Here is a 25,459-nt window from a genome sequence, read left to right as displayed (position 1 = left end):
GACATTTTCCCAGAACATGTGTTTCGCCATTCTCCTCACATAATCTGCTGATAGTGTCCGCAAATATCTCTAGTTTATCCAGTTGATTATTTAGCTCGCAATGATCAGTGGGTATTCTCACGATGATCCGAAGGCTCTTCTTGTAAGGTTTAAACAATATTTCGAGCGCTTGGTTCCATTCCCGCATGAGCACTCTAGACTGTTCCATTCTAGGTAAATTCGCCCAGTTGAGTTCCCTCAGCCGTCCCTCTTCGCTTCTCAACGTTGTAGCCGTGAACACATTTCCACAGAAGGTCTCTGGTTCGTCTACAGGTGTCCCTGCTCCTTTCCTGGCTAGTTCGCCCACTGCATCGTTGCCTTTCAAACCAGGGTACCTAGGCTACATTGAGCAAGTCCATCGTGTTCACTCTGTTAAAGCATTCCAATACCAGTTTGAAATTCAACTAGTTGGACCTAGGGGCAATAATAGCCACTTGACTGTTCGTGATGAGATCCGTCAATGTGCCGTCAATGCTAGTTCAAGCCGTTGGCCGCTGCCACCCGCTCCCAGCGTCTGTGACTCCAAATTCTTTCAAACTTCTTCGAAATGAAACCTCGTTGTCATATTATCCCGTGGCGTAATTCAGATAACGCTCAGAAAGAACATCAACCTTCCTTCAATTTAGGCAGCTCCCTTTCTCGCTGGATGTCCGGGAGTAATTCAGAAGATCGCCCACCTTGGCTGCATCCCTATGTGCGGAGAGAAATCAATCCCAGAAAGGTCTGTAACGATGTCATTAGGCATATCTTCATTGCTGCACTGGTACACACGCGAGCCAGTATTTGAAGTTTGTGTAACTCCTTGCCCGTTGTGATAAGTTCAATTCTGTCTTGCCAGATTACCGCCCCATAAGTAATCAATCATTGGCCTTACTATTGCAGTGTATATCCAGCGCAGCCTATTTGGGGTGTATTCCCATTTTTCTCTGTAATACAAATACAATTTGAATGTATATTAATGCCATGATCTTATGCATCCGCTTCGTGTCTCTGTCGGTGTTCATCAAGGAAGCACCCTCTCACCAATCCTCTTTGTTCTTGTTATGGGCACCGTCGCACGGGATATTCAACGTCCAGCGCCTTACACACTGCTTTATGCAGATGATGTATTCCTAGCATCTGATAGCAAAAATGATCTCGAGCAACTTGTCCAAAAATGGAATGATCGCCTCATGCAGATTGTCTCAGATTGAATCTAAACAAAATTGAATTGTTGACGACCAATCCCAATGAAACAAGCACAATCACTGTCAGCGGCAGTGATATGTCCAGATCTGAGCGATTTAAATACCCCGGGTCAATGCTATCAGCCAATGGAGAACTGCGTTATGAAATTGCTTTACATATTAACGCAACCGGGACGAAGTGGCGTTCGACAACTGGTGTTCTTTGTGATCGACGCATCAACGAGCGTCTGAAATTTAAAATTTACCGCAATGTCGTCCGTCCTGTCGATCTCTATGGTTCTGAATGATGGCCGACTATAAAAAACAATGAACGGCGTCTTGCGGTAATGGAGACGAAGATGTTGCATTGGACTAGTGGCGTGACAACATTTTGATCACATCCGAAATGAGGATATCCGCGATCGTTATGGGGTTGCACCGATCGTGGAAAAGTTACGAGAGAAGCGTCTTCGATGGTGTGGTCACGCAATTAGAGAATTCACTTACCAAGATTGCTCTGAACATCGAAGTCGATTGTAAACGCTCAAAAGGCAGGCCGAAACAATGGTGGCTTGATACGCTGGATGGGGATTTAAAAGCCTGGAGATTGCACCCAGATCAGGCATTCGATAGAACCAAATAACGAAACCGATCACGACGAGCTGACCCCGCTTGTGAATGGAACAAAGACTGAAGAAAAAGAAGATGATATTATGCATCCAGAAGTCCAATTCTTTCAACGAATAGTATATTCTAGAATTGTTTCAACCCACATACTTGTGGTTTTCCATTCAAAAAATTCTCTCCAAGAAGTTACTCACGATTAGCCGAGCTAGAAGCCAAGCGTACTCACATTCGTCAAAGTTACTTTGATCGAATTTCCATTGGCCAAATTAAAAGCACTCCGGACATCTAAAATTTGAGGTAATTTATGCACGCTTATCTTACTCATTGCATATAGGCAATGCCTCATGGGTTCGTGTCGATCTCAAGGGACAGCTTTCTGTAGCATTCTCTCTTATTTCTTGGTTTTGGTTTTTACTAAGCAGTTTACAATAATGAGTTTTGCCAAATCTTTTCAATTCTGACTCTTACGGCTATGGGTGAAAACGTAGTGCTTCTATCGCTGCAGATGTTTAGGAGATACGCCATGTTGTTTCCAGCGAGTTCGAAGAAGTTTATGTTGCCATACACACACTATCGTTTATGGCCAAAAAAACAACGGAACACAAATTTATTAAGTTTGATTCTTTTGTATAAAACAAGACCTTATTAAAATCGATTCACTGTCATTCTGTCTGTAGCACGCACTTTTCCGGTCGGAACGAAATTTGATGGACAAATGGGAACTATGAAACGCCACGCATACAATGAGTAACATAAATTTACAGGCAATCTAAAGGGGGGCTCCCCATATATGTAAAGGAGGATGTACATTTTTTTGCATTGAATATAGTCATCCCCACATGACTATATTCACTCAAATGAAAGGTCTCAGTTAGTACTTTCCGAATTATATTAGCTTTGACGTGAATTGCAAAGTGCGCGAGTAAAATGTACCGACTTAAAGTGAGACAGGGCTCATTTTCGGAAACTACTCAACTCAAAAATCCGAAAAACATCAGGAAGGTGCGCTTAGCTGAAATCTAGGCTTCAAAATATGTGCCATTTCGATATCTGCTATTACCAACTTTTTCAGAAATTGAATGAAAAATCCCCCTTCAGCTCATTCTAGGATAATCAAATTTTGCACCGGCATAGAGGACAATACACATTCTAAGTTTCATGGAAATCCGAAAAGTTATAGCAGTTCAAACGACCTTACCGCATCCTAAGCCATACAAATAAGATGCTGACGTGATAATTAACGCGAATAATTGACATCCGAGTGAAATATTAAAATTCCATTCATGAAGAATCGACTTCCCTCTAGCTCTTTTGTGTATCTATTATAGGTTAAGTTCAGATTTGTTAATAATATTAAACTCCGAGTGTGAGCGTATTAGGTTGACTATAATCAATACAGTGCCTTACATCAAATTATTTAAATTGCTTTCTTAAAAATAGAGAGCAATGGGATTTTTAACTATGTATACAAGTATGCATTCATCGCTCCTCACATGGGGAAACACAAAACCCTTTATACCTGAAGCATCAAGCTTCGGGTTTCCCGACTTGTTTTAATTAGCCGACACGCCTACAAACACATAATTGGCCAAGCCTGCCCGAACATACTGGGCACGTGTTGCAAACTTAACAGATATTAGTTATTAATGTTTTAGGGTTATAAATGTTTAGGCGTTATTGAGTTGATAATCGTCGAAAAATTAATTCATGTGAAGTTGCATGTTAGTGTCTTTTAGTCGTTATCGTAACTTTTATATATTTTGGATAACAAGAAAATTTCTAGGAGTTGCCAACAGCATTCTCGCTTATGTTTTAAAGTTTAAAATTTCTGAACACCTGAATTCGAATTCCAAATGTTGTATTTCATAATATCATGGCGCTTTTCCAATTTTTGCACTTTGATGAATCTACAACCACCATTGTTGCTACAATAAATAAATCCTGTAAAACCTCAAAATGTTAAAAAAAACTTTGCTTGTTATATACTTTATCTCAAATTAGATGAATATTTACTAGGAACCGTCTTATTGCAGTTCAAACAATAAGATATACCAACACCGTTTTTACAGATCCATAATGCCTGTGTTTTACTAAGGTAAGCCACAAGAGTGAAAGTATTTCAACAAATATTTTTTTTTGTTTTTGAGACAACAGCTCATCTTAGTTGATATGTGAATTAACTGGCGACTTCAAAATATCTAGTTTGTTTTCTTTTCTGAAAAACTCGTTTGCTAGGTATAGCGTACGTAAATGAATTTGTTAATCTGATATGAACACCTTCGCAAACATTTTCCGTGTGCTTGCATATGTCAGCTTATCAGATATGCCGAACGTAAAATTGTTATGATACGAGTATATGCCTGTACACATAGCAGTATTTAGTAGGAACAGATATCAAACATTCCCAACCTGCGTACATTTCACCCGTCCTCCAACCATCACGGAGCCCTTTGATTGTTTATGGAATTTTCTAGAGACTTTGATATCATTTGCCCGTAAAATTATGAAAACAAAGCAATATGAGACTTCCATGTCGCCAGACAATGCAAGATATGTAACAAATGGCTGTTATCATTCTGTAAATGAGGATCTCAGTTTTAAGGTCTCCTGAGATAAGGCTTAGAAAAATTGTCCAGCAGGAATATCTGAAACTCGTCAAGAGGGGTTTTTCTATATAAAGATTAATTGCTATGATAGGCTGCCTCGATTTGTATTTAAAAGCAAAAGGTTGAACAGCCACACTGAGGTTCCACCAGATACCATACAATCGTTGTTTATGGCTTAAATGTTCAGAATTCATTCATATGTGCGGAAGTTATATATAGGTCCGAAAAGGACATATCTACATAATTGCTACCACTTTTGAGATTCATTTAAAAAGGGAGAAATGGCTGTCAATTTCAGATATTGAGAGAAACTACACCGTCCAAAAAGCTGATGTTGTGAAATCAACTTTAAAAAAAACTGGCCGAAACAACGATGGCTTCATACGTTGGGTTTTGATTATGAAGCACCGCAACTCCATCCGAACCAAGCCTTTGACCGACCAAAATGGCAATCCTGATCACAACACACTCCTGAACTGGACAAAGACGAAAGAAGAAGAAAAAGAGAATGTAGATGTCTTACTTACGTTTAAGATCAACATGCTGTTTGCCGCGCAGCCAATGATCTCATTTGCTCAGGTTATTTATGTATGTTTGCTCCTTTCTCATACAAGCAAGCAGTTTGCCTGTACGACCAAAATATTTACAGCAATGCTCCTTACAATGGACCATCTCATCTTTTTTCAGACACCTCGACTACCCTGATGACATCCGCGATCTCTCCCACCGAATCCTAGACCTTGTCCGAATGGCTCCGAATCAGAATGCAAGCAGAGTTGGACTGAAGATAAACACTAACAAAACCAAACATGCCAGGTTACCGCACTCTCCTTATTTGCATTAATGGACAGAACATGTGGTGGCGACGGTCAATTTCTGTTGTTTCTGCTCGGGGCAGTGTTCTCTCTATGCTACTATATGGGAGTAGTACATGAAAAGTGATCGCAGCTGTTAATCAAAAGCTCAAACTTTTACCAATTTATGTCTACGGCCTATCATCACATGTGCTTGAGTCCGCACCCAATTGAGCTCAAGCCACGTTTAACTATGTATGTTGATTCATGTAATGGGTGTGAATGGGGTCTAACCGGAAGAGCTGCTAGATCGATATACATATGTGGGGTTCTTACTTGGCTATTCTATGGGTTCCGTACATTATATGACTTTGCTTTGACGATGATTGCCAGCGGGTTACGTTGTTAAGGTGTTTTCCTGTATGACGCTCGGCTTCACCCGACTCCATGGAGATATTGTTGGTATAGAGGTAATCCGGCGTGCCACGGCCCAGAGGATCAGCAAAAGGCGTACCTTTGCTGCAGATTTTATCAGTAGTAGTCAGGTGCAAGAGTTAGCTTAGGGCTTGCACCCAAACTTTAAAAAAAAAGTCAAGCGACCACGGCTTTACGGTTTCTTACCAGGGCAGAGGCAAATCGTTAGACGAAGAAACCGTAAAGTCGTCGTCGCTTGACTTTTTTTTAAAAAGTTTGGGTGCAAGCCCTAAGCGAGGGGTCCGTGGACCAGGAAAGAGGGAGTAAGTTGCTCCCCATTTGGTCATTAAGTTGATGCGGACTTAGGACCCCCTTCATTCTCAAAACGAATACAACGACGAGTTGTACGAAATCTTGGTGACCTAGAAGCCTCGGTCACCATACGACTATAAAGACCGGCTATCTATAAGGTACGGATGATGCGAGAATACCACCGGAGAAAATTGACGGAAGTAAGTCAGTCGGAACTAAGTCGGTTAGAGCACAAGGCTGTCGTATGGAAGGTTGTGGTTCAAATCTCGCTGGTGGCAGTGGAATTTGTATCGTGATTTGACGTCGGATACAAATCAACTCAGCTGTGAATGTGAACCTGAATCAAATCAGGGTAATAATCTCGGGCGAGTGCAAAGTTGACCACATTGCCTCCTACAGTGTACTGTAGTGTACCGTTACGGTCTTGAATGAAGTGCGCTAAGACATTTCAAGGCCCTGATCCAATATGGATTGTTGCGCCAACGATTATTATTATTAAGTCAGTCGGAAAACCATATAATGTGTAGAAATTTGAGGAGCGCTGTTGCTGGACCGAGACATTAGGGGTCAAATTTTGAAGGGGGCCAAAGCCTGACACGGGTTATAACGCTGCATTGAGTTTCTGCTAGAATGTCTCCTTCTTCTCTATACTAGAACTCATACTTATTGCAAAACAAAGTATTATTCCCGAATCTGGTCCCGAATTTCGCACTCGGTATCTAATCAATGAAATGGTGACAATCATTGCAAGATCTAATTTGCATTCAGCACCGTAAGATTTGTCTAAATAGCATACTATCGCTTTGTATTTGGCATATAATTTACATATAACTCAATGCTAATATATTTAAGGTGAATGTATTCGCACTAATCCGAGCGTCTAATATACATACGTTATGTAATACGTAAAGGCAAGCTATTAAAGGATAATACTCAATAGTCCGTTGTCGAGTATACAATCTCGCGTAACCCGCTATACTACAAACAAACAGAATATTATCACTTTTGTTATCTTCCTGCTCATATGCGTTCCTGAAAGATTGTAATTTCATACCTTACGCTTCAGACTAGATTCAATTTCATGATATTATTGAATTAAGTGCAATTAGGTTCATTAAGTTTTATGAAACAACTCGTTCGAGTTCATTAAACTTTCTAATTGCGATGAAGAAATAATGCATAAGTAATTCATCCACTCATGCCATCTTAATTGCATATCATGGTTTGATTTGATGCTCGATGTGCATATTTCTATCATAGTCTACTTCGGGGCCATTGGGGAATAGTTACAAAAGATTTATTTTGAGTTGAAATTGATTAATAAATGTTTTTTTAGTATTGTATTGTATTAAGCCTATTTGATTTATTAATCTCTGAATTGAAAATGAATAAATGGACTTTGGATTTATTTCAGTTATTCATCCGTGGACGCTGAAATATATTGCGTGCAGATAAGTGAACAGTGTAGCTTGCGTAGCAAAAAAAGTTCAAACCTCTCTAAACTCAATGCTAAGCAAACAAACCCACAAATATGTTTCATGTATTGACTGATGTTCTTATGTAAAAGACTTTAGAAAAGGGTGCACTCTCTCTTAGACCTACCCTACACGATCAATATTTCATCAGTCTGCCACAAGAAGACTATATGGAAGATTCAACTCGCAGCGCATCCCTTTAAATTTTACGGAGACGGAAACTCATTGCATATTTCAACCGTGATGGGAGCTGCGCGATCAAAATTCCGCGTATAAAGGCTGGTGTTAGTAACATGTATGTGCTGCAGTACATCCGTATTCACCCACGTGATTGCGAGCATATGGCAGCATCTGTTATAGCAATAGACATTGCCTAGCTGTTTATGGCTTCCCACAACCAAACGGAAACCAAAGGCAGAGCTCCCTTAAAGATTCATTTCGGATTAATGGTAATGGATCTTAATGGGATAACTGAGCGAATGATGCTTGAAAATTCCTATATGGGAAGCTTTTTGGAAGCAAAAACGCGCAAAATTCTCGACAACTGATCCATGTTTGCTCTCCTAGGAAGTGAGGAGTAAATTAGTAGATGCATCAAGGCTCAATCTTTTGGATACATCCGTTTCCTGCTGGAATAGGATGAGGGAACACACACAAGAGAATCATCTAGGTAACATTGGCACAGAGACACATTAACCACGTGGGTCACAAAACGTACACAATGAGATTCCGCGCCTCTTTACCGTTGGATTTGCTCCTCCTGTATATAGTCTTTTTGGTCTGCCATAAGTAAATCGATCGAAAACGGGAAACTGGTAGACCGACGTGTTACGACAAAAAACAAACAATGACGGGCTTAAGACGGTTTTGACTGTGAAATTCTAGTTCAGGTTAAGAAGCACCACAATTTCTGAATATAGAGGAGAAGAACGCTTATATGAGTAACTACGCGCATTCCTGGGGAGACCTTCCAAGATGACGCTGCTGACCTTGATGGTCTCCCTGTGTAACTTTTACACGCAGCCCCTTCAGGCACCACAGAGTTGTTTTTTCCACTCATTCGAAAATGCTGGGAATCTGACATCCTTCCCTGTGGGTGCAGAAGGGAATTTGCCATGGAGAATTGAATGCGGGAGTCAGATACTATTACCTTCAATGTATTCTGTGCCGATTGTTTATAATAAATAATATACAATGTGTATGTGTTCAAAATAGTTCTTGCATTTATATTTTAAGCTACTAAGCGACTTTGATAACCAATATTTTCTAATTTATTTGCAGGTAAGGCTGAATTTATGGTAAAAAGTCAAGAAAAATTATTTAAAGTACGGGCAATTCATATTTGAAAATCCGGTAAGTCCCCTAGAATAATGTAGGACAGAGGATTGGTGCTCTATTTGAAATTTGGAATTTGGCAGTTTTCTGCGCATATTTTCGTGCATTACACTAATGCAGTTCCCTTCCAATGGCTTTCTATGAAGACTTGTATCCCATACAAGCGAAGTGGCAGTATATTTTTTTTTTAATATAGTCAGGGGGTATTAAATAATTAGCACTTTACCTTAAAAGCAAAAGTAAGTGAAAGAGGGCTCATTTTTAAAAACTATCCAACCAAAGAATCTAAAAAAAGTTACAACAATGCGCTTGTCCAAAATATAGGCCTGAAAATAGATCTCATAGTCAGTCAAGTAAAACAGTGCACGGCATAATTAATACAAAAATTATTCAATAAGCTTTTTTATACATACATAGATAAAAAGTCTTCAGAAACAATACCCAATAATATTTGAAAGGAGTCCAATCTAAATGAGCTTCGATTATTGTTTGGCTTTTTTCAGACTGTCAGCTCAGAGGTTAGAGCACTTGGCTGTCGTACGGAGGGTCGTGGTTCAAATCTCAATGGTTTTGTTTTTAAAATCATTTTTATTTTTAAGAAATAGGTAACAATAGTATATAGATTGGAAAAATGAACAATACAAAACAATCTTTTAAAATAACAAAAATAACTTAAATCTAATGGCCACTGTGGGCTCTCAAAATTTTTGAATAACGATTTACAGACAGAGAAGAGAAACAGTAAGAAATGAAAATCTAATTTTACAATAAGTTGTCGGGAAATGGCCAAAAACCCGACAGAATTCACTTGGCCTTAGTGGCGAATAAAGAAATATAAAAGTAATAATAAATATTTGATCGCTTCAAAAGATACTTTTAACTTAAATTATTGTTCTTAACACTATCATAATTATATATTTTATATTATACATTTTTTCTTTTTTTTACAATAACATCCATACAAAAAAAAACAAAGAATAATAACGTATGTATTTATAAGTTACAACTGGAGACAAAATTAGCACCCGTTCAATATGTACATATTTACAAAGCCCCACCAAGAAACAAATGGCAGAACTGAGCACGGCCACCGCTAACCGGCATCCCGCAGCCACCAGTACCAAGATTTCTCTTTTTCATCCCGCTTAATGTCAATTGCTCTCGCTCTGGAGTATCTCCAGTCGAATCCCGGAGCCCCCACTGTCAAATTCGGGGGGTATTCTATCCTTTTGTCCGTGGCCCGTCTATGTATATGATACATAATCGGATCACCGGCAGAATCAAGAATTAGACCATTCCTGTCAAGATACACGAACGCTTCGGGAGGAATGAAGCCTGTCGTGAGAGTTTTCTCGAAATACCCATCATTTGGGTAGAACGGCTGCGAAACCCAAGGGTTCTCACCATACGGAGCAGATCGTACTATATGATTCCGAATCAATCTGACGATAACTGTGTCGATTCTTGGCACAGCAGCAGCTGCATACATCACTTCATTAGTTATATAGTGCTCATAGTTTGACGAAGCAGTCCTATTAAGCCCCGTGCAAGCACGCAGACATTTCCTTTCAAAGATCCTTATTTTCTCCATTTGGCTAGCACTCAAATTAAACCAGATAGCACACCCGTAGGTGAGCACCGGTCTAACCAAAGTAAGATAGCAAATAATCTTAACCTTCCGGCTAAGATGTGGAGCATAAAAGAGTCTTCGAAGACACATGAATGTCCTGGGAGCGCTTTCTAGCGCGACTTTAACGTGCTCGTTAAATTGGAGACGCTCGTCAAGACGCACACCCAGGTATTTAACGCACTTCTTATGAGGAATGCGCTCAGAACTATCCTCGTTCGCGACAATGTGGAAATCTCTCCAATTCCTTTTCAAGTTCCTACTGGCATACGCAAAGGAATTTCGAAACAGAATCGTTTCACACTTTTGCGCATTGATTTTCATCCGCCAACTGTTCGTGAAGAACTTAATATCATTGAAGATCTTCTGAAGTTCAACTTGCACCTCAGTTACCTTCTTGTGCGCCGTGTAGACTATCAGATCGTCAGCAAAGGCAACCAACGACCTTTTAGGAGATTTATTAAAATCGAAAGAATTGAGCAATTCGCCAGCAAATACCGCAAAAAGTGTAGGCGCAGTCACTGTCCCTTGCTGTAATCCATTTAGAACATGAAATTATCTGCTAGTAGTGAGATTTCCGTCCGTAATGACAAAGCACTTGCCATACAGCATACTACACATCATCGCTACGAGGTGACTGGGAAACTCATTCTTCAGAAGCCTGAAAATCAGTCCATCCAACCAGACGGTATCAAAGGCTTTCTCCATGTCTATAAGGCAAGCGCCTACGCACTCACCATTGTTAATCCGCCAGCAAATATCAGACGTTACCTTCGTTATTGCATGTATTGTCGAATGTCCAGATCGAAATCCGAATTACGCGTTCGGCAATAATGGTGGTGGTGGGATTTTTATCGTGACTTGACATCGGATACCAGTCGACTCAGTTCAGCTGTGAATGAGTAACCGAGTCAAATCAGGATAATAATCACGGGCGTGCTCACTACTACTATAATCTTAAAGTATACGGTTAAGGTCTTGAATGCAGTGCTCTATCACACTTCAAGACCCTGATACAATTGGATTCTTGTGCCAACCATTATTATTTTTTTCTTGGGATACGTTCCACCGGGAAATCCCTTTTAAGGGCATTCCGTTATCATGGCGCGATATAAAGCGAAAACTGTTGCATCATGAACTTGGCCAAACAGTTCTGTATTTGGAAAAGAAAGAAAGAAAATTGTCTGTAAAGTAGATACCAACCAAATTTAGGCCCTTTGTCTGGTAGGTCATGGCACTCTTCCTATCTGCAATGGAGGAAACATTGAAATTGACGAACAATTTGTCCATTTTAGCAACGTTGATTCTGCCGACGACTGCATTTAACTCAGCATTACTCAATAAATTAACAGCGCTAATCTTGCTTTTGGTTTTCATTTAAAATCTAGATATGCAGAAGGAGGTTATATTGTGCCAATGTTTTTCCTGTACTACTATATGGGAGTAGTATATAGAAAGTAACTACCACTTTTATTCGGCAGCTCCATGCCTGCCTCAGCACGTGTCTGGCCCAACACAATCTGGCGCGGAGAGCGGAAGTGGTAGTACATAGATTACACATTAAAAAACGCAAAAACCCATTGTTAATTATGTCAGGCAGCCAAATCTGTTACCATAGAGTTGCTGACGAATGGATCACCTTAGGAACACGTTGTGCAGAAAAGAGGATACTCCCAGGAAGACATGGAGGAAGCTCAAGCACCTCTCAGCAAACTGGCACAGATGGCACGTAGGAATAGTTCCCTATTTAGGGGACAACGGCAACCCTATAAGCCGAGTTTTTCTAAAGAATAATGAGACTACGGACGCAACGCACGGTGGTTCATAGAGGACACCATTAAAAACATCACCTTCTCTACAAAGACTTATTGGATCTGGAGCAGACATTTGATTGCATTCCATACAAAATCACCACATCAAATGCAACGCCGCCTTATGGTTATGACCTGGTTGTGAATGATAACCCTTTAACACCCCATGATCATTCGCGATATATGGTTACACTCACCACGGATAAGTTGCAAAAGAAGCACCTTAGATGGTATATAATTTACGCTGATGAGAACTCACAAGTTAAGATTGGTCCGAACACCCAATTCGATGGGAAAAGACTGAAAGGCCAATCGGAACAGTGGTGGCTTGATACCTTGGGTGATGTTTTAAGCCCCTATCAACTTCATCCGACCAAACCTTACGACAGGGAGTAACACGAATCCGATCTCGACGCCACTACCGAACAGGGGTAGAAACTACATCGCTGGCACACAATATCGTAGCTATCTTCCGCAACAATAATATAAAGTTTCGCACCGTTGTCGTTTCGGTGCTGCTACCAGGTGGAATGACATTACTAAGGTGAATAATCCTTTGTACTAAATATGCTGAACAATCGCGGTTCTAATTGCAGACAGACAAGAAAGCTGCATCTTTAAACTTTCTAATATGAGGAAACTCCATTCATCGTATCAGGCAATATCGCTATTCCTCAGTTATCTAATAAATCGGAATGCCGGAAGCTCAGCGCATAAGCTCAAAGGTTTTGTGTTCATGAGCAACTCTCTATGCACGTTTTTCCATTCGTACGTAGCACATACACATGCATGTAAAATATATATCAATTCATCCTTAATGGAAACATTCCATCTAAATGATCTAACGCATCTTGGAGCATTTCCACTTTCCAGCATCTGTTACATACGAACATACATGTCCAGCTTATTGAACACTGTCCGCAAACACCATTACAACATACATGTATGTTACATATACATGCCTGTCAACAGTGATTAATATTGACTGGATACCGCCGTTCAGATAAGTTCGCTTTATATGATAATGACGTCATACACGTCTTAGAGTTCAATAACTTTACATAAAATGCAGAAATTTAATTTTCAATAACTTTGTTAATAATAATTAGATTGCGTTGAAACTTTCAGGAATGTCCTATATTATCGTTATGTTACTAAACTTTATACCGCTAGAGTGAACTTAAGGGATAAATTTCTAAAATATGGTAAAGTACTATTATTTTCTTTATTTGTGCAGATATTAGAACGGGATGCATTTTGAAGAGTAGATTTTGTGTAGGTGATGGTAAATGAGCAAAATGCAGGCCGAAACAACGGTGGCTTGATTCGCTGGATGGGGATTTAAAAGCCTCGAGATTACACCCAGAGCAGGCATTCGATAGAGCTAAATGGCGAAACTGATCACGACGAGCCGACCCTGCTTGTTAACGGGACAAAGGCTGAAGAAAGAGAAGATTTTGTGTAGGCCCATGACTCTGATTTTTTTCACATTTTTCGGCTGGATAGATTCTGAGGACGGGACCTGCTTCACTTTTTGGAGGTCATATTTTGAGCCCTCACTCCCCCAGGTTTTCGTAGTAATACTAATCTAGTCCTTTCATTTGATATCCTACATGACCATATTCCGTAATAAAAATGATGCACTCCTCTTTTGCATATATGGTAAACCCCCTTCAAACGCAAGACAAAATGATGCCGGTTACTATATGCAAAGGGATTCATACCCCACACGTTCTCACCAAATTTCGCGACAATGGGTTTAGTCGTTTTCAAGTAAATCGGGCGTGACAGACAGACACAGATATTGAATCAATTTAATAAGGCTTTCTGTTTACACAAAACTTTAAAAATTGACTTATTAAAATTCCTGTGGTACGATAAGAAGCCCAAAAAAGCCCATGTTCAGAAATTTGTTTCTCAGCTCAGTTCAAACAATTTATTACCTTTTAATTTTCATTGTTTAGCTATTTTATAGAGGCCGTCAAAGGTGACATCTAGTAAAATACCTAATCGTTGTAAAGAAGAAACAAGTCGGAATATCGGGAGCTGGAAGCTTCGGGTATAAAGTTTTTGCGTTCATCCTGTGTAAGAAATTTCCTATGCACGTTAAATTATTAACTATTATTGTTAAATAATTAGCTACATTTTCGAAATGTACCTTAATATATCTAACTCCGCCGTTCATATGAGCTCACTTTATATGATCATGACGTCATACTTGTCTTAGATTGCGATAAATTCATGTAAAATAGGAAAATTTGACCTTCTATAACCTTGTTAATAATAGTTGGATTTTTTTCAAACTTCCCTATATTATTACTTATAATGGTATCAAATTGTGTACTTGTAGGATAGATTTAAGGTACGTGTCCGGGTAAATTTATAAAATGTGGTAATATGCTATTATTAACTTTATTTGAGCTTATATCGGAGTGGAATGTATTTCGTACAACTGCACATTGTGATTCTTTCAGATTTTTAGGTTGGATAGGTTACACCTGGGGGGGGGGGGGCCTTATTCCCCTATGTTGCATCCAGCATCAGATATAAGGATCAGTCTTGACAGGTACTAACTTAGCAGTCCTTCCATTTAATGCGCCACATGACCATATTCTCTGAAAAAAATTACACCTCCCTTTAAAATATATGGGTAGCTCCCCCCCCCCCCCCTTAAGGGGGTCATCCCGTGTCTCGGATCCGCGGAATCCAATTTTTTTTGCCATCAATTGTATCTACATAGGGTGCAAAATATATGGGCCAAGTGATTTTTTGATATTCAGAGTCGTTCGGAAATTATAGTGTTAAACACGTAGTAACACATAACAGATTTATGTCGACCGCCGTAATAAAGCTCGTATTTATCGTTCCGAATGACGTTCGAATGACTTTGCTAAAAGGATAAGAATTACAACCAGGGCTGCATATGTGTTTTTTCAAGAAACCTAATGTTTATGGACTAGGTATAGCAGATTAATGGTCAGTTAAGGTTTTATGGCTAAAAATCGCATTCTACTTTTTAAATGCGTTTTTCTCGAAACCGCATATTGAAAATCGGCTGCCACCATAGCCCAAAATATACCCAACGAAATTCTTTGAAATTTTCAGGACTTATTCAGAACATATTTCTACGGTCCGCAAACTAGGATAATCGCGATTCATTCAGTAGTTTTTTTTTATTCATTGAAGAAGCCGTAAAAAACACGACAATTCAAAAAAAGAAAGTTTAACACGGCACCAAAAATTTAGTTTTTAATATTTTTTAATAATCCTAGTTTGCGAACTGTAGTTAAGTCTGGACGTTAAAATGCCGTTTAATTTTTCCTCCAAGATGATCGGAGCGCCCTCTATCGTAGCAGCAGAAAAACACCATTTTTTGGAGATGGGTGTATAAATTGCTCTGTATTTCAATAACGAACTATGCAATCGGGCTGGAAAAATTACTATGCACGCTCAAGATATCAATAAATCTATGGTGAAAAATTCGTATGTGTATCTTTCTCCAGTTCTTCACAAAAAAATTCTAAAAAACGGCCTTTACACGGGATGACCCCCTTAAGCTGAATACAAAATGGCGTTATTTTCGTGGCAATAGCCCTAGCGGTTTCCGAATAAATTGAGTGTAACAGACAGACAGACATCGAATCGATTCTAATAGGTTTTATTTGAGCCCAACTAGTTTGAGCGAAACTCTATTGTTAGACAATCTTTTATGCAGTGCAGATCAATCTGTACTGCCGTTCGCTTAAAAATCATCAAAGTAGCGGTTGCGGTAAATACGACACACTGCGGAAGCTGGCAGCTCAGAAACAACGGGACGTTATTCGCAGTTCACATAAAAGTGCGTTCAAAAGCGCTATGACATTGGAAAGATTTATATACACGGGCGGATAGATTCACTTTAGAACGCCAAGTATTATAGGTAGCGAAGTTTCATAGTTGCCCGGCGAGAAGGGAACCGTCCATCTTCGAAAATATCAGAGAAAACAGCCTGCTTTTTTGAAAGAACGTGCTATCAAAATTTTTGACTTTTGGTATTCGGCTCTCTGGTTTGGCAAAAGTAAAATCAGGGTTTTGTAGGTATAAGCCAACATGAAGTTTAAAACTTGTATTGCGGCGGAAATTAGTTGGGTCTTAAAAGCGACCAGAGTAAATAGATTGGTATTTATTGACTAGAGCATGAGAAAGAAGTATACTCTAATGTGCTGTGTTTTAAGTTGCTATAAAACGCCACCTTAGGCGTAGAGCAACCATTTGTTTTCCAATAAGACAACAACCCCAACCACACTTCCTTCTCGGCACAAGAATGACTATACCACGATCGGTAAACTTTAACCTGGTCTGTAGTATTTACTCGAACTCTAGGTTAATACACAGCCCATCTGTTCTAAGTATGATTTTAGGAAGGTATTCTAGGAGGTTACGAACGAAATCTCCCCCGATGTGATTCAATACCTTTCCAATTCGATGTATTGTCTTACAGTTGTAATTGCGTATATAACATCAAAATAGAAGTTTAATCGGTTTTCAATTAGAATCCCTGAAAGTTTCAAGTTGTGCTAGTCTTCTTTTTCTTGTACTTGGTTCTGTTCATTTTATTTGCTTTCCTTGTGCTGTATTATGTGTATTAATCTTTTTGCCACAGTTTTTAATACCATATTTTTTCCGCTTCCGGCAACACTGTGTATTTTAACAGATTTTTAAGAAAGATTCATAGATTCATAGAAAGATTTATTTATACATTATATCCACACAAGAAAATGTATATATTGAATTATACAAACCAAAATCGTGTTTTTTGGCTTCAATGTGGCGATGATATGGCTGCCAAAAGAAAATTATTGTCTTTACTGATTGTTACAATATCTCAGTTGAGGGAACTTTGACGAAAGGAATTCAAAGTGGAAATTGAAGCATAATATAGCCGCTTCAACGCCTGCCAGAATCAAATATTTAAGATGAAAGAAATACAAAATTGCAGGCATGTCGAATTTTTTGGCACTTTTTAAGGTTCGATGTCTGTCTGTCTGTCCGCCCGTCTGTCTGTCATAGCGGATTTATTCGGAAACGGCTGGGCGGATTGTCACGAAAATTGTTAAGACTATGTGATCTGTTGTTCCCTTTACATGGAGCAAGTGGCGCCATTTGTGTTAAGTTTAAGGGGAGGCTCCCCACACAAGTGAATGGAGGGTGCAAATTTTTTTTCATAAAATGTGATCATGTGGGGTATCAAATTAAAGGTCTCCATTAGTACTTTTCAAAACTGGTTCCATATGTGATATTGGGTGAATCATAGGGGAGTGAGGGCTCAAAATATGACCACCAAAAAGAGTAACAGGTCTCGTTCTCAGAACCTATCTAACCGAAAATCTGAAAAAAATCACAGTGGTGCATCTCTTCTAAATCTAGGCCTCAAAATGCATCCGGTTTCAATATCTGCACAAATAAAGTTGGTAATATTATATTTCCACATTTTAGAAATTTACGCGGCAACCTCCCTTATGTTCATCACAGAAGTATAAAATTTGGCACATATGTAATGAAGAACATACTGCACAAGTGAAACCTTGCCATTTTTTGTGAATTTCATGCATTCTACAACCTGTATGATGTCATCATTACATTTCAATTCATCAATACCATAAAGAAATGAGTTCTTATGAATAGAATCGCAAAGAATTATTTTGTTTTAGTTTTTTAGTCATTTGTATATGAATATCAATTACTCCAAACAGACATATGTTTGTATGTAGGTACATATGCGTGCTAATGAAGTTTTTGGGTAGTGTCTAATTGAGGTAGATATATTTGTACATTAAACCAGCCGTATTTAATATGCGTACTATATATGTACATATGTATGAAGTAAATCGGAAATATGGTAGGATCAATTTATATACGTGCATATATATGTACAGTATTCGGAAATAGGCAGTTTGTTTGTTTAAGGTGAGGATAATATCTATCTCTGTAATATGTACGTATTGCATGTAGTTTCAAAAAATATGAAAGATTATGTTGGATTTATAGCTATATAGGGATAGAAAAATGTGCGTTGAAGTTTCTTACATAAGACGAACACAAAACCTTTGTACCCGAAGCGCGAGCTTTCGATATTCCGACTTGTTTAAGTCAACGGCATAAGGGTTATTATAATATTAATGAAAATTCATTCAAGTTCCTGGCATAATTATACATATGTATAAAAGTCCATTCAGATCTGAGCCAAATCGGTTGTAGGTCGTTTCGACCGCTCACAATCATGTCAACCAGTCTAAAAACGCAATTTCGAGAAAAGTGCGTTTCGTTAAAAGTACATCTCACCGAAAGATGAGTCCCCGCTGCACAAACATGCAAATTATGCAGTGCATATGGAAACAATCGGATTGTGAAAACCATGCATACGGAGGGTTAGTAATGAGCTGCAGCTTAGCTCTACAGAATGCCGCGGTGGTTCATGTATAAAACCTTGGTTGATTATCGTTGCTATTATAGCTCCGTGATTGCATCGACTGATTGAGGAATAGTTGCCCCATTCCTGGCAAAATTTCGTAGTCAGCTCACACATTTATCATGAAAACTGCTCATCGATATGCTAAGGTTGCTAGCGATGAATTGAATTGTAGCTATTTTAAGTCAATTCCACTTTGACAACTGTTGATAACTTATAAAAGGATTGTCCAGCTCTGCTTCCCTCTAACCGCCACCGACACCGATACTACAAGTTGAGTTGCTTGGAATTTCTAATATGCAAACATCTATATGCATTTCATGCAAATGCAAATACGAAACAGAAAAGCGCTGCCGCGATAATTCGGCCGTTGACAAAGCTAGGACAAATTGAGGCTCGCAGCGCCTATTCTAACTTTGTAGGTGAATACAATTATCCTGACCACTCTGCAGTGCAGTGGTTACTTTTTGCAGTCAAGCTGTCCGTCGAATAAATCGTTTGTTGGCTGTTGGATGTGTATTGCTATTATACACGTAATGTCAGGAGATTGCCTTCACAAGTAGATTACTTAGATGGAAATTGTATAGGGGATGATTCAATTTTTTCCATGTTTCGAAGCACTGGCTTCAACCGCAACCCCAAGGTACTAACGATGCACAGGCTATAATCGTTGGGGGGCTAGAGATATTCAGCATAATAACATGTGCATATATTTTATGATGGATTTCATTGAAGGAATTTGCAGAACTATTCGCATTTAACCTAGACCCTCCTACGTTTACGTGACGCCTAGCTAAAAATAGCAGAAATTCTAAAAGGAAACCGTTTATGCAGTTTCAATAATTAATGCATGGCTTGTTCTGGTGGCGTGCTTCACCGTGCTTCATGAAAACCCGACTTCCTGTCCTAGATTGCATGCAAAAGCAACTTTCATTTTAATTAGTTACTCGATTCATATTTGAGCAACTAGATCAACTCTGAATTCTAGTTGAGGTGCTGGTGCTTCGAAGTGTTCATACTTTCGTGAATCAATTTCGAATAATGCAGGTTAGTCTGCATACAGTGGCGGTAAAATGATTGGAAACTTTGATGGTTTCTGCTATTTTAAAAAACAAATTCAATAATGTTTAATGTCGTTAAATTTATCACTTTTTAGGAATTTTACAAGCTTCTCAGTGGTGTAATATAGACCACCTGCCAAAACGTATCAAGCAATTGATTGGATTTTTTTATTATAAATGCATTTTATCACCAACACTACTTGTTATTGCAATCGACGATGTTTTTCATGCGGCCTTGATCAGCGGACGCGATGAGTTTCAATGGTTTATCCCACCATTCTTCGCGTACGTCGACCATGCTGATACCATCTCCCTGTTACTTGACCAAATGGATTTGACTCTGGAATAGGAGGCAACCAGAGTCAAATAGAATATTAAGATAAAAAAATACCGAAGTTCTGATTCTGAAGCGCTATCACCCCTTTTCAGCCTAATTACATAGATGAAAACATAACTCGTAACTTTGTCTTAATATCAAAAGCTGGATTCCTTCAAAACCTCCATATTTCGTGAAAATGTATGCTTTTCGGTCACGCTATAGTTTGTATTTGTTTTTGCGCTGACATTCCAAGTAGACATTATAAGTGGTACTGATCTTTGCGTTCTTGTATAATTCATGCAGTTTTCAAAGTTTCTGTATAATAATAATAATCGTTGGCGCAACAATACATATTGGATCAGGGCCTTGAAGTGTGTTAGAATACTTCATTCAAGACCGTTGCGGTACACTACAGTATACTGTAGAAGACAATGTGGTCAGCATTGCGCTCTTCTGTATAAAACCCTGGAAAACTTGATGGAAATCCTACTATAACAACCAATTTACAGTAGGTTGTATTGTGAGGGGTTTTGTGATATATACAACATTCCATTCGCCTTGTCCAGTGACAATCTGACGAGAGAGTGTGTTTCCTAATATGCAGCATTTCTTCGATATTTTTTTTCTCACATCCTAACACTCATTTGCTTTTTCAGTACACTTCCTCCGATTTCCGAATTTAAAATGAGCAATTGAATTTTCAATTCAATTTTGGTCGGAACCAACCATGACAAAATTATTGGGACTTGGACCGGCTGAGAAAGGTGGACCGATGAACAACTGCAATGGAGGAGTTTGGGCTGTTGCCGGTATAAGACGCACTGGGAAAGTAAATAAGGAATTGGTCATGAATTCGCTCGGGTAAAGTACCAAACAATAAAGAACATTGATTTACTGCAAACTGTCATGAAGTGACTACATAATGTAAAACCTGAGAAGCTCAATAACGATTCGTTCGGTGATGAACTTGAGGATGACGGTGTGAGTGAATTTGATTCGATCTGGCGGAAAGTAGATTTTATCCGGTTGATGTGGAAAAGGTATTAAGAGGTTGTTCATTGCAAAGGTACGGAAGTGAAGGCTTCCAAAATGTGTTTAAATTACGCAACAATTCGTAATGGTTCCTAAATCAGTGGAGACTGATATTTTTTCGAACCTGCGAGTAATTAAGGAAAGATCAGCTGGATATATTGCCCCACGCGAAATATGATCACCTTGTTGCATTAACACTCATTCTGCATCCGTTAAATTTGATTTGGTTTATTCTGAATGACAGAAGCGCGGCAACTGTTCCGTGGATTGACAGGTGCGTTCGTTTTATGTTTCGACAAAGGGCACATCCAGGGCGTTGTAACGGTGGCGCATCAAGTGCATGGGGATTCGAAGACGCCTCGAGATTTCGTGTTATGTTCTATAATATACTATTCTAAGGAGGAAGGCAGTCATTTGCTTCTATTTATTTCCTTTATATGCCAAAAACAACTACTGCCTAATGTATAAATGAAAGGAGAATTCGCCTATTTAACTTCGATAAAAAATATATAATAATTTTTATATACACATTTAGATCTCCTGCGCTGTTTATAATGTGTGGCTTTCTACGTTGTGTTAGTGCAGATGCAATTTGAGCGAAAGAAAAAATAGTAACATTTATGAAGTATTAGAATGAACGTTTAGTATATTAATTAGTACGGCTCTGTATATTATGCACAAAAGGTGTATATCTTTCTAACAAACGATTTGGGAGCCAAACTAAGCGCTCTCTCCTCTCCAAAATTTTTTTTCACTTTTATGATTTCGCTATGTTTGGGTTTATTTTATTTTATTTTTTTTCCGTACAATTTTCATCAGTTTCTTTGATTCTGTTTTCTTTTCTTTTCCTCTTTCTTTTCTTCTTCTGTTTGTGTAAACACGAAACCTTATTAAAATCGGTTTACTGTCTGTCTGTCTGTCCGTCACACGCATTTTTCTCGGAGACGGTTGTAGAGACTGAAACCAAATTTAGTAGAAAGGTGCGAACTGTGAACGCTCACGCATATAGTGAGTTACATTCTTTTACGTCGAGTTTAAGGGGGATCCCCATACATGCAAAAGGGGGGTGTACATTTTTTTCTCATCAAATATAGTCATGTGGGGTATCAAATTAAAGGTCTCGATTAGTACTTTTTCGTTGCCGGTCTTAGTTTTAAATTTTTTTGGAAAGGTGGGGAGTGTGGGGGGTTGAATCTGATTATTTCTTTAACAGACCCATTCTCATAAACTACTTAACCGAAAAATCTGAAAAAAAGTCAAGAGGCTGCCACTGTATGGTGCCTAGCCCCCAAAATACCCTCCACACCGATACCTGTTCAAAAGTTAGTAATAGTAGATAACTACAATTTTTAGTAATTGGCAGAAGAACCCCTCTTAAGTTCATCCTAGAATGGTAATGTAGGCTATAGCATGGAACGTAATTCTTCCAAATTTGGTGAAAATCGTACTATTACTAACAAAGTTGTAATAGGTCAAAGTTGTCGCTTCTGTGCAAATTCAAGACTTTGAATTTCAATATCACTTGAAAGTGGATATTCTTACATAATATATGCATATATTAAGTGCTACATACTAATGGGACAAATACACACTCAAATCTCTTTATAAAAGAAATACACAAAACCTTTCATATCTGAAGCGTCTAGTTTCCGGTTTACGGACTTATTTTTTCTTTTATTCTGTTTTATAACGCACTTTTCTTCAAAACGGCTAAACCGGTGCGAATTATGAATTATGAATTCCCACGCATACAGTTATTGACATAAATTTATATGAAGTACATGCAAAGGAGAGATGTAAAAAATTTCCTCACCGAATGTAGTCATGAGAGGCATCAAATGAAAGGCCACGATCAGTACTTTCCGAAACTGATGTTAGTTTTGACGTGAATTATAAAGTGCGGGAGTAAGGAGTCAAAATCAATCACGAGGGGTTCGAGTCTCTGGCGGTACGGTGTGGGGGAAACCCCGTTATACTCGGACTGCCGCATACGCTTCTAACTGTTTTCCATAAGACAATAGTCTAAGTTTATGTCGAAAAACATCAAGATTGGTCAAATCAACCTGCAGCATGCCAAAGTTCCCTCCTACCTGTTGCCAGCGAGAATGACAAAGCTAGTGGATATATCTTTCTAGTGCAAGAAGTGGTGGGTTAAGGTGAGACAAAAAGGTTTTCACCATAAACTAGCCGCACTGCAAAGAACTGTGTGTCTAGGTATCACTGGTGCCATGAGCACGACATCCGGCGCAGCTCTGAATGCACAACTCAATTTGCAGCCCCTGGATATATTTATTCAAAGCACTGCAATGAGAGCAGCTCATAGACTAATTCGATTAGATCTATGGGAAAACAACGGATGTGGGGGGCACAGAGCATTGGAAGAGTTACTGAGAGGACTGAATCCAGTTCTTACAATGCCTTCCGATTCTCGTGTCCCCATACATCTGTTTGGTAGAAGATATGAAGTTACCCTGAAGCGTAGAGAGGACTGGGAACACCCAGAGGAATGCGTGGCGGGATATACGGAAATCTTCTACACCGATGGCTCAAAAACAGAAGAGGGTTCTGGAGCCGGAGTCTACCTCTCGAATAAAAACGAGAAGTGGGCTTTTCCTTTGGGACAATATGCAACGGTTTTTCAAGCCGAAGTTTATGCGATCCTAAGGGTGGCAAACTGGGTGATTGACGAGCGGTTGAAGGGCAGGCGCATCGCAATCTGCAGTGACAGTCAAGCTGCATTGAGGGCATTAAGCAGTCCTTTGATCACCTCGAAAATCGTTCAGGAATGCAAAAACCGTTTGAACTCTATCTCTAGATTCAATACGGTGGAGCTACTCTGGGTACCTGGTCACTGTGGCATAGAGGGAAATGAAATCTTGGACGCTTTAGCGAAAGAGGGGTCAATCTCCCCTATGCCGGGACCGGAGCCAGCAATTGGAGTATCAGTAGCATTGGCTAAATCTGTTTTCAAAAACTGGGAACAAGTTTCCCATAATGACAGGTGGCAGAGCCTAAATGCTGCTCGATACACCAAACTTTTTCTGCCAGAACCGAACATACGTACCGCAAAGTTTATCCTGTCGAAAAGCAGGAAGACTTGCAGGTGTATTGTGGGCATTCTGACAGGCCATAATTCACTAGCTGGGCATATGTTCAGAATAGGAATTACCGAAGATGATACGTGTCCCTCCTGTAATGAGGAAGCGGAATCCACGGAGCATTTTCTATGTGAATGCCCCGCCTATGGCATTAGATCTTTGGTGCCGATGTTCTCCAATTGCGACGGGTAGCATCACATCCACTAACGGAAATCCTACTATACGTTAACGAATCCGGAATATTCCGTTAGACGGGGGAGGCGAGTACAATGGGCCAACACGGCCTGAGTGCTCAGAAGCTGTAGCTTCTCCCCCACCATACACACACACCCACACAAGGAGTCAAAATGTGCACACTTAAAGTGGGACAGAATCCATTCTCGGAAACTACTCAACCCAAAAATCTGAAAAAATAGGGTGGTGCGCTTTAATGAAATCTAGGCCTTAAAATATGTCTCATCCCGATGTTTGCACAAATAAACTGACTAATAGTATATTACCAACTTTTAGAAATTGACTAGAAGTACACCAGCATAGGGGGCAGTATCGCGCATACGTGTTCCCGAATTTCATACGGCTATTAGTGGCAAAGTTTTAGCAATTCAAACTTATCAATTTCGCCGGAATTAACTGAATCTTAAGTTTTTTGTTTTTGTTTTTTGAGAATTGTGGGTTCCTAAGTCCGCATCAAGTTAATGTCGGACAATGCAAATAAGATAATGACGCCATAATTAAAGATAATAATTGACATTCCAGGGAAATGTTGAAATTTCATTCATGAAGATTCTACTTCTCCCCAGCACTTTTTTGTGCCTGTTAGGTTAGGTTCTTCACATTTGCTAATAGTATCCTAGTGTGAAGCGTATGAGGTAGACTGTTGTCAATATAATGCTTTTCAAATCAAATTTTTGATTTAAGGAATCCCCCTAGCTTTCTTCCTAAGGCGCAGTCTCATTTCCAGATTAGGCTCTCGTGTAGATATTAGGTAAGGTTCGCACGAGGTCCCGTGATTGTTTTGATTGTCGACTCATGCATTGGTTAAGGATACTTCATTTTTTGTTAAATGACACGTGAGGGATCGAAGTATTGACAGAAGTCCCCCACATTTCCTGGGCTGGCCAGCATGGAGGCAAAGTAGCGCGTGTTGATCGAATGCTTCGATGGAGCTTCACGATCAATTTCGCGAACTTTCTTTTTTGTAGTTTTATGGAATAGACCTCTCCTCTTGGTCTTCTCCGGATGCTCAGGATGGTCTTTTGACTTTTTCATACAAATAAATCTACTGCACCCTAAAA

General features: G+C 39.2%; 1 protein-coding gene and 1 long non-coding RNA gene across 6 annotated transcripts in view; both read left to right on the top strand.

The window, feature by feature from the left end:
- LOC119649858 (calcium uniporter protein, mitochondrial) overlaps positions 1-25,459 on the top strand; it is a 629,226-nt gene that overhangs the window by 439,538 nt on the left and 164,229 nt on the right. The window lies entirely within an intron of this gene.
- Positions 1-25,459, top strand: part of LOC119649860 — a 112,806-nt gene that overhangs the window by 50,682 nt on the left and 36,665 nt on the right. The window contains exon 2 of the long non-coding RNA XR_005249207.1: positions 8,715-8,786. This is a non-coding gene — a long non-coding RNA (uncharacterized LOC119649860). The remainder of the gene's footprint in view (positions 1-8,714; positions 8,787-25,459) is intronic.

The sequence above is a fragment of the Hermetia illucens genome, chromosome 2, assembly GCF_905115235.1.
Source record: "Hermetia illucens chromosome 2, iHerIll2.2.curated.20191125, whole genome shotgun sequence".
In the NCBI taxonomy this organism is placed as follows: Eukaryota; Metazoa; Arthropoda; class Insecta; order Diptera; family Stratiomyidae; genus Hermetia; species Hermetia illucens.
The sequence above is the reverse complement of the archived record's forward strand: the minus strand, read 5'-3'. Positions and strand labels throughout refer to the sequence as shown.